We start from the raw sequence: 10000 nt of genomic DNA, 5'->3' as shown, positions 1-10000 counted from the left end.
GAAGTTGTAAAGCTCAAATTTATTCTGAAAACTAATTTCAATACGCTACGAAGTACTGCAGGTGAATTTCAAGTCGTTTTGGAGCCTCCAGCAGATTTTTGAAACTTTAAATTTTCACAAAATTTCATCAAACTGAGATGGAGAGTCGAAATTCATTCTGCAAACTAATTTTAATACGCTACGAAGTCGACTGCTTGTGGATTTCAAGTCGTTTTGGAGCCTCCAGCGAATTTTCGAAGGTTGTATGGCGTTTTTTGGAAAATTGGAATTTCCTAAAAGTAGCTGGAAGCTTCAAAACCATTTGAAACCTGCGAAGTAAATTTCAGCTTGCCAACTCCAATTGATTAATTAATGTTGTGGGAATTTCAAGTTTCAAAAGCCTACTGGAGGCTCTAAAATGACTTGAACCCACCTGAAGTCGTCTTCAGAGGGTGTTAAAATTGGAGTGTAGAGTAAACTACAGCTTTCCATGTCCATTTGATGAAATTTTGTTGTCCCCTTTAAGAAAAAAGTTGCCCCGGAAGATCGGCGGGGGGGGGGGGGGGTGCAATTACTCCTATTGTCATATGCAGGAATATTTTTAATGATTTTTGTATGCGCGCTGAGGGATGGAAAAGATACTTGCTCGCATTTGCTACAATAAATAACGCAGAAAAAGGTTTATTGGTGAGAAATGCGTAAGATCTGGTAGCACGTTCCTATCATTTGACTATAAAGAAAACGCCAAGTCACCAGATGCAGAAACTAGAGATATGCTTACATTTTTCTAGAGCCAGATGGCTAAGTAAATGCTAGCTCAGAGATGCAAGAATATTACCTGAAGTTTCCTATCATAAAACTGTGAGCAGGTACATATTAGTCAGTGATACGCTGGCATTAAGCGAGCAGGTATAGATTGAGGCAAAAGCTAGCTGAGATATGCGAGAATATTGCTTGAACTTTCTTGGCATAGAATTGCAAGCAAGTATCCATCAGTGATACGCTAGCATCAGGCAAGCATGTATGAAGTGAAGTAAAAGCTAGCTGAGATATGCGAGAATATTGCTTGAACTGTCCTAGCATAGAATTGCGAGCAAGTATCCGCTAGTAATACGCTAGCATAAGGCGAGCAAGTTAAAGTGAAGTAAAAGCTAGCTGAGAGTCGCTGGAAAACAGCTCGAAAATTGCTAGAATTGAATTTGCTAGCGAAAAACTGCAAGAAAATCGCTTACTTTTAGCGAGATAATTATTGCTGGCCACAAAAAGCGAGTAAATTGCTAGCAACTTATCAAAACGCGAATAAAACGCTAGCTTTTTGCTAGCATGTGGTCAACTGGGAGCGGGAATCTCGCTGATCCGTTCAAGCGCGTCACCAATTGAATGAGGAGGCATTTGGCTACCTTAAAAGAGTCATAGTTACTCCTGCCGTTTACCCGCAATTTTTGTTGTTGTTTTTTTTTTCAATTCATTTTCATTGGTTTATTTAGCTGGCGTGTTGATTTGAAAGATTTTATTTGTTCATATTTTCGTTGCGGTTATTTTCGGATAAGTATTTTGCAAAATTTAGGAAATGAAAAGTTTTTAGAAATTTCAGAATTTTTCACTTTTAAAAACTTCAACAATTTTCGAGCAAATATGTATTTTTTGGCGATTTTGAAATAAAAAATGAGTTTTTTGGCACATTTGACGGGAAACTTTCACAATTTTTTGACCACTTTCAAATTTTGTAAATTTTCGAAAAATTGTTGTAATTTCAATATTTTGAAAAAATCTTGGTATTTTGAAGAAGAAAAAAAACACGGCATTTTAGCGCAATTGAAGAAAAAAAAAGGATTACTTTTGAAATCCCCCCTCCCACCGCTCCCCCTTCCTTCTCACCAATTTGCCTGTCGATTTTGAGATTATTTTCATATTTTTAAAACTGATTTTGAAAAATTTGTTGAAATTCACGGCATATTTCAGGGTTGCAGAGGTGAGAAATTTTTGGAAAAGTGTCGAGATTGCGGATACTTTGCAAAATGCCAAAAAACAAAAAAGTTGCATTTTTTCAATTTTTTAGTTTTTTAAATTTTTCATTTTTTTCAAATTTTTTAATTTATTTTTTGAAATTTTGAACTTGTGAAAAAAAATTGAAGGCTCCTTTGCGAGAAAACGAAGCGCTCTGGTGAAAATCTTCCAAACTTTTCAATTTTTGCAAATTTTTGCAAATTTTTCAATTTTTTCAATTTTCGAGTTTTTCAATTTTTTTCAATTTTGGAAATTGTTCAAGGACTTAGAATCCTGACATTTTTTTTTTTTTTTATTTTTTTTTTTCAAGAATCAACATTTTTGCAAATTTATTGAAAACATTTTTATTTAGTTGATTTTGGACAATTTTCAATGTGCTTTCTGCCGAGTGCTCTGAATGTGAAGAAGAAGAAATTCAAGCAAGCGCGGGTACACGGCAGTGGTAACTATGACTCTTTTAGGGTAGCCTAATGCCTCCTCATTCAATTGGTGACGCGCTTGAACGGATCAGCGAGATTCCCGCTGTCCCTATTAAAAATTTACTATTACCACTAAAGTTTCATTTTATGCTTTTTTTTCTACATTTTCGATATTTTCGCGGAAGTTTGAAAAGGGAAATAGATATTTTAAAACACCCAATTCAACACAATGAATAATTGAAAAATTCGGTTTTGAAATTTTGGCGATTTTTTTTATTGCGGCAAATTTACAAAATATATTAATTTGAAGAATTTTGTAAAATCTCGATGAAAATATGAAACATTTTCAATTATAAAAATTTTCAAACATGAGAATGTTGAAAACTAATTTTCGACGGAGGAAGTGCCCATGATTCACGGAGACTTTGTAGGCGATTTTCAACAAGAGATGAAATTTTCAACCAACGAAGTGCCCATGATTCACGGAGACTTTGTAGGTGATTTTCAACAAGAGATGACATTTTCGACGGACGAAATACCCATGATTCACGGAGACTTCGTAGGTGACTTTTTTTTTAAATTTTTTTTTTTTTTTTCAAACAAACCAAGTAGTCCTAAAAAAAGGTCAAAAACCCACTTGGTGACATGTGATGGATTCTGTCGCCGAAACAATAAATTACCTACCTCGCAGACGCACTTGAGAATATTTTCGAGAATTTGGAAAATTTGTTGGAATTTTGGGCATTTCTGAGGGTTGTAGAAAATTTGATATGTAAAATTGCACAATTTTTCTCATCAATTTTTCAATTTTTCAAATTTTCAAATGTTTCTCAACTGGGAACATTTTTTTTTTTTTTTTTTTTTTTTAGTTTGGATCAGACTTTTTTTTTTTTAATTTTTCAATTTCGAAAATTTTTATTCAATTCTTCAAATTTGATACATTTTTTCAATCATTTATTTTCAAGACTTTTTTTTTCAATTTTCCATTTTTTCAATGAAAATTATATTTTTTTTCAATTTCGAAAATTTTTATTCAATTCTTCAATTTTGATACATTTTTTCAATCATTTATTTTCAAGACTTTTTTTTTCAATTTTCCAGTTTTTCAATAAAAATTTTTTTCGAGGTACCAGCCCCCATCGGATGGTGAAGGGAGGGGAGAGGAATGGGAAAAATCCATTTTTGCAAATAAAACTCAAATTCCAGTTGAATATTGAAAAAAAAATTTTTCGAGGTACCAGCCCCCTCGGAGGGGTGAGGGGAGGGGAGAGGAACGGAAAAAAATTCATTTTCAAGAATAAAACTCAAATTCCAGTTGAAAAATGAAAAAAAAAATTTCGAGGTACCAGCCCCCTCGGAGGGGGGAGCGGGGGTGGGGGGGACGAGGAAAGGTCTATTTTTGCAAAGAAATATCGAATACGAGTCGAATAATGCAAAAAAAATTTTTCGAGGCACCAGCCCCCTCGGAGGGGTGAGGGGAGGGGAGAGGAGAGGAACGGAAAAAAATTCATTTTTAAGAATAAAAGTCAAATTCCAGTTGAAAAATGAAAAAAAAATTTTCGAGGTACCAGCCCCCTCGGAGGGGGGAGGGGAGGGGAGAGGACCGGAAAAAACTTCATTTTTAAGAATAAAAGTCAAATTCCAGTTGAAAAATGAAAAAAAAATTTTCGAGGTACCAGCCCCCTCGGAGGGGGGAGCGGGGGTGGGGGGGACGAGGAAAGGTCTATTTTTGCAAAGAAATATCGAATACGAGTCGAAAAATGCAAAAAAAAATTTCGAGGCACCAGCCCCCTCGGAGGGGGGGAGGGCAGCAGAGACGATGAAAAAATATAATTACAGTGGATGGTTACCTCGAAAAATTTTTCAAAGTCCAACAATAGGTAAAAAATTCAGAAAATATAAAAAAAATGAAAAAAAATCAGAGGTACCAGCCCCCTTTACGACCTTACGAGGGGGAGGAGATGAAAAAACCACCATTTTCTAGCAAGAATACGACCTACGAGTTCGTTGGAGATGGAAAAATTTTTCGAGGCACTAGCCCCCCTTTTGGAGGGGGAGCCCGAAAGTGCTCGAGACTCCCCCACGTAAATTGGTGGAAGCGTGACGGCGCTCGGGCGAAAACGCCGAAAAACGGCCTTTTTTTTTGGCAAAGTTTACTGATTGCGGATGGTCGAGTTGCAATTGCTCGAGGTCTCAAGACCCTTTTTTTTGGATTTTTCTCAGCCCCCTTAAGGTCTGCGGATCTGGGACCACAACGTACCCGAATATCTTTTGGCTAGCCCAATTTTGAGCTATAGAGTTGCCGGATTGGACGCACGGAACGTACCGCATTATAGTCCGGATAGGCGCTAGGATAGCTCGCCGCAGTTCTTAACGTTCATGTAGAGTACGAGTACTCGAGTAGAGAGCGCGAGTCCGAAGACGAGCCGTTCTGCCACGTGTCGTCGTGGAGCGAGCGCGCAGCTCGGGGAATTGATTCTCCGAGCCGGCAACCTCGTTCCACGGCGATGCCGTGGGCAGTGCAGCCGTTCGTTCGGATTTCGCGCTCTATGCCCGAATGCCTCGTGCTCTCGCCCACCATTCGACCGCTTAGCCGCGTACGGCGTGTCGTGTCGTCGCGTACGTCCGGAGGACGATAACACGCGGCGTTCACGATGCGATTTACCCGTGCACCTGGTGTAGGGCCTTCGTGGCTCTCACGCCGAGCGGCACACCGATTCTTTGGTTTCGGTTTAGCGCGTTCGTCAGCCTATTGACTGTACGATCGTCGCGATCAATATTATACATCGACTCCGAGCGCCATAGGCGGAAACGTAGCGAGAATTATGAAAATAATTCGCTCGAACGAAATCGTCCGTAGTAGACGATTCGCAGACGCAACCGACTCGTTGTAACGACGTGATACGGTTCAGTATGCGCGGGCACCGATGATGGTGAAACGCTCGTTTGTCGAGCGCGTTCTCCGTCGAGTGTGTCCGCGATACGAGTTCACAAGGCGAAGTCTCAATGGCGAGGTGTGTTCGCTTCGAGCGAGGGCATGTCTTTCTCAAGACGTACTCTGCGGCTCGGGCAAACGCTCGTACATTTCTTTAAAGACGGGAACGACGATGAGAAAAATTCTCTCACCGCGTGTGAGTGCGATTTATTATCAAAGTCCCCCGTCAAACCGGTACACACGTTAGCCGCTTCGACTCCACGAGAGCGGCGTGAGCGTGCTTCTCAGTAGACACGCGAGTTCGCTGAACGGAACTTCGCAGTCGAATTGTTGCACGTGAACGCCGTGAATTAACTCGTTTACGGACGTCGGAGTGCTCGTTGTACGCGAGCGTGTTCTCGAGGCACGCGGCGGTTAACACTGCCGCGCTCGCCAACGAGACCGCCGCACGCAATCATCGCGTAAGAATGAGAGACACGGGAGCGACCTTCGTTCGTTCGGAGGTGGCTTTCGCGATCGATTTCGAGCGCGTTTGAAAAGCGACGGTTCCCTGGTTGATCCTGCCAGTAGTCATATGCTTGTCTCAAAGATTAAGCCATGCATGTCTCAGTGCAAGCCGTCTAGTACGGTGAAACCGCGAAAGGCTCATTAAATCAGTTATGGTTCCTTAGATCGTACCCACGTTACTTGGATAACTGTGGTAATTCTAGAGCTAATACATGCCGACAGAGTTCCGACCAACTGTACGGATTTGGCGGCAGTTTCGGCTGTCGTCGCCGTACGGTTCGGAAGGAACGCTTTTATTAGATCAAAACCGGCTAAACGGCGGTTTCGCTTTCGGGCGTCTCCGTCGTAAGCGGCCCGCGCAAAGATTTGGTGACTCTGAATAACTTCGAGCTGATCGCACGGTCTTTGTACCGGCGACGTATCTTTCAAATGTCTGCCTTATCAACTGTCGACGGTAGGTTCGACGCCTACCGTGGTGGTAACGGGTAACGGGGAATCAGGGTTCGATTCCGGAGAGGGAGCCTGAGAAACGGCTACCACATCCAAGGAAGGCAGCAGGCGCGCAAATTACCCACTCCCAGCTCGGGGAGGTAGTGACGAAAAATAACGATACGGGACTCATTCGAGGCCCCGTAATCGGAATGAGTACACTTTAAAACCTTGGTCACACGAGGATCAATTGGAGGGCAAGTCTGGTGCCAGCAGCCGCGGTAATTCCAGCTCCAATAGCGTATATTAAAGTTGTTGCGGTTAAAAAGCTCGTAGTCGGATCTGTGTCCTCGCGGCGTCGGACCACTGAGCGTTCGTCGGGCTTCGCTTCGCGCGTACCCGCGGACCAAGTGATTGTTCCCGGCGTGTCAGCGGGACGTCCTGCCGGCGGGCGGACACGTGCTCGGTCAGCATCGACCGCGTCTTAACGACGTCGCGTCGGTGCGCGAGTGGCGGCCGCCGTTTAAATCCTGTTCGTACGTGTTCCGCGGTCAATCCGTGTGTTCGCGTGCGGCGGGCCGGCACGTTTACTTTGAACAAATTAGAGTGCTCAAAGCAGGCTCGTAAGTGGCGGGGCGTGCGCGTCAAAACGTACGTCTCGTCGTATAGCCCTGAATATGGTCGCATGGAATAATGGAACAAGACCTCGGTCCCGCCTCTACGCTGCTCGCAGCGCGTGAAGACAGCCCTCGCGGCGCTTCCGTGCGCGGGTCGCCGGGCGGGGTCCCGCGTTCGCGTCCGTCTACGCGGCTGTTCGCAGTTCGCTAGCGCGGGTTACGCATCGTCGGTGATCAACCCCGTCCGTTGGCCGGTTTTCGGGACCGGAGGTAATGATCAACAGAGACAGGCGTGGGCATTCGTACCGCGACGTTAGAGGTGAAATTCTTGGATCGTCGCGAGACGAACCGAAGCGAAAGCATTTGCCAAGTATGTTCTCGTCTGATCAAGAACGAAAGTTAGAGGTTCGAAGGCGATCAGATACCGCCCTAGTTCTAACCGTAAACGATGCCAGCTAGCGATCCGCCGGTGTTCCTCCGATGACCCGGCGGGCAGCTTCCGGGAAACCGAAGCTTTTCGGTTCCGGGGGAAGTATGGTTGCAAAGCTGAAACTTAAAGGAATTGACGGAAGGGCACCACCAGGAGTGGAGCCTGCGGCTTAATTTGACTCAACACGGGAAACCTCACCAGGCCCGGACACCGGAAAGATTGACAGATTGAGAGCTCTTTCTTGATTCGGTGGGTGGTGGTGCATGGCCGTTCTTAGTTGGTGGAGCGATCTGTCTGGTTAATTCCGATAACGAACGAGACTCTGTCCTGCTAACTAGGCGGGTCTTTCGCCGCCCGCGGGTCAGCGTGCGACGGTTCACGCCGTTGTACCTGCCGCGGTCCACGGCGAAACGGTATCCCCGAACGCGGTTGGCCGTCGTCAGCGGCGTTGGCGCTGTTGTCGTTGCTCGTCGGCAGTTTGGCTCTCGGGTCGGGCTGTCGGAGGGTGGCGCGGCGGTTTCCAGCGTCGCCCGGCGGTTTTTCGCCGCCAATAGGGCTACCGCCGGCTGATAAAGCTTAAACTCTTCTTAGAGGGACAGGCGGCGGACAACAATAGCCGCACGAGACTGAGCGATAACAGGTCTGTGATGCCCTTAGATGTTCTGGGCCGCACGCGCGCTACACTGAAGGAATCAGCGTGTAATTCGTTCCCGGGCCGAGAGGCTCTACCGGGTAACCCGCTGAACCTCCTTCGTGCTAGGGATCGGGGCTTGCAATTGTTCCCCGTGAACGAGGAATTCCCAGTAAGCGCGAGTCATCAGCTCGCGTTGATTACGTCCCTGCCCTTTGTACACACCGCCCGTCGCTACTACCGATTGAACGACCGCAGTGAGGTCTTCGGACCGAGGTACGGCGGCGTTCCGCGCCGATTTGTACATTCGGGAAGATGACCGAACTCGGCCGTTTAGAGGAAGTAAAAGTCGTAACAAGGTTTCCGTAGGTGAACCTGCGGAAGGATCATTAACGAAAAACGTGAGAGAAAAATGTGACGCGCGAAATCTTCGTGATTCTCGTCAAGTCACCGCTTTTTCGAACACTCTCGTTGTGTGGTGTCGACGGTCGTTTGTTCGCTCGTCGGGCGCGATAAATTCGCGGAGTTGGTGTGCGCCTCGTGCACACGCCTTCGACGTGACGCCCGATCGAACAGACTTCTCGTTTGACGGCGTTAACGCGATCGCGCTATTGTACGAGCGTGAACGCGTTCCAACGCACCCCCGTACGTGAAAATCGGCTATTCGAACGAAAAGCCGTCGCATCGAGCGTCACAGTTGGAAGCCGATCTGTGTGGCGCGCGGTTTCACCACCGCCGCCACCGCAGTTATTCCCTGCGCACGGTGCGACGCAAAATATTGAGAAATATTCTTTACCGTAGCAATACGGTGAGAAAGACAACCCCGAACGGTGGATCACTTGGCTCGTGGGTCGATGAAGACCGCAGCTAACTGCGCGTCGTCGTGTAATCCGCAGGTTATGCGAACATCGACAAGTCGAACGCACACTGCGGCCCTCGCGACCAAAGAGTCCTGGGCCACGCCTGTCTGAGGGTCGGTTATACGTGTAACACGATGGTTGCGTTCTCGCGAGCGCCTCGCAGTTTTCACCGCGAGGTTAGCTCGCCCCGTGACAGACCAGATCGAGCGTGTGTTTACGCACATGCCAGAGCGACGCGGTTTTCGAATCGCGTCGCTCGAAGCTGACGACTCGTTCGCGCTGACGCGGGCCATCGCCTCCGTGCGGTGGTTAGCGTCGTGCGTCGAACGTTCGTTGAAATACACGGCGCCGATGCCGAGAAACAAGTTCGTTCACGAACACCGTGTTCGAAAACGTTGCCGCGTATAGTGGTAGAGAGCGAAGGCGGTAGCTATCGTAGAGAGCGTCCGATGAACGGGCATCCAGAGAGAGGTGGTGGCGAGAAGATATACGGAGGATCGCGCGTGTTGTACGATCGCGCGTCTCCGAAAAAAAAAGCTTAACGTTACCGCCGTCGAATCTCATACGATGCGAAGACGTCTCTCGAAATAGAGGCGATAGTTTGCCGTTTCTCTATCCACGTACGACGTTGTACGTGCGATTGCGCGCGTTCGCGTCGTTATTCCGGCCGTTGTCGACGAATTCGCTCACGCGTCATGTACGGACGCGATGATGACGATCGAGAACGGGCACACATTCGGAAGACGATGCGAGCGTGCGATAATTCGCGTTATAAGCGTACTTCGTACCAGGCTTCACTCTGTATCACGCCGACCTCAGATCAGGTAAGACTACCCGCCGAATTTAAGCATATTAATAGGCGGAGGAAAAGAAACTAACCAGGATTCCCCTAGTAGCGGCGAGCGAAGCGGGAAAAGCCCAGCACCGAATCCCGCGGAGCGTTTCGGCGTTTCGTACGAGGGAAATGTGGTGTTTGGGAGGGTTCGTTAACCCGTCGGTCGGTACGGTGATCCAAGTCCCCCTTGAACGGGGCCACGACCCGTAGAGGGTGCCAGGCCCGTAGCGATCGCGGACGTCCGACGGGTGAACCGCTCCTAAGAGTCGGGTTGCTTGAGAGTGCAGCCCTAAGCGGGTGGTAAACTCCATCTAAGGCTAAATACGACCACGAGACCGATAGCGGACAAGT

The 10000-nt window shown here is 46.9% G+C and overlaps 1 non-coding gene and 2 pseudogenes across 1 annotated transcript; all 3 read left to right on the top strand.

Moving 5' to 3' along the window:
- Positions 1-5887: 5887 nt before the first annotated feature.
- On the top strand, positions 5888-8346 carry LOC135833533 (small subunit ribosomal RNA; annotated as a pseudogene).
- Positions 8347-8773: 427 nt separating this feature from the next.
- On the top strand, positions 8774-8931 carry LOC135833511 (5.8S ribosomal RNA). The gene has a single exon (XR_010556480.1). It is a non-coding gene; the product is annotated as a 5.8S ribosomal RNA (ribosomal RNA).
- Positions 8932-9624: 693 nt separating this feature from the next.
- The window catches only part of LOC135833540 (large subunit ribosomal RNA), a 4652-nt pseudogene continuing 4276 nt past the window's right edge, over positions 9625-10000 (top strand).

The sequence above is a fragment of the Planococcus citri genome, chromosome 1 (assembly GCF_950023065.1).
Source record: "Planococcus citri chromosome 1, ihPlaCitr1.1, whole genome shotgun sequence".
NCBI lineage: Eukaryota > Metazoa > Arthropoda > Insecta > Hemiptera > Pseudococcidae > Planococcus > Planococcus citri.
This window is presented reverse-complemented; position numbering and strand designations above follow the sequence as displayed.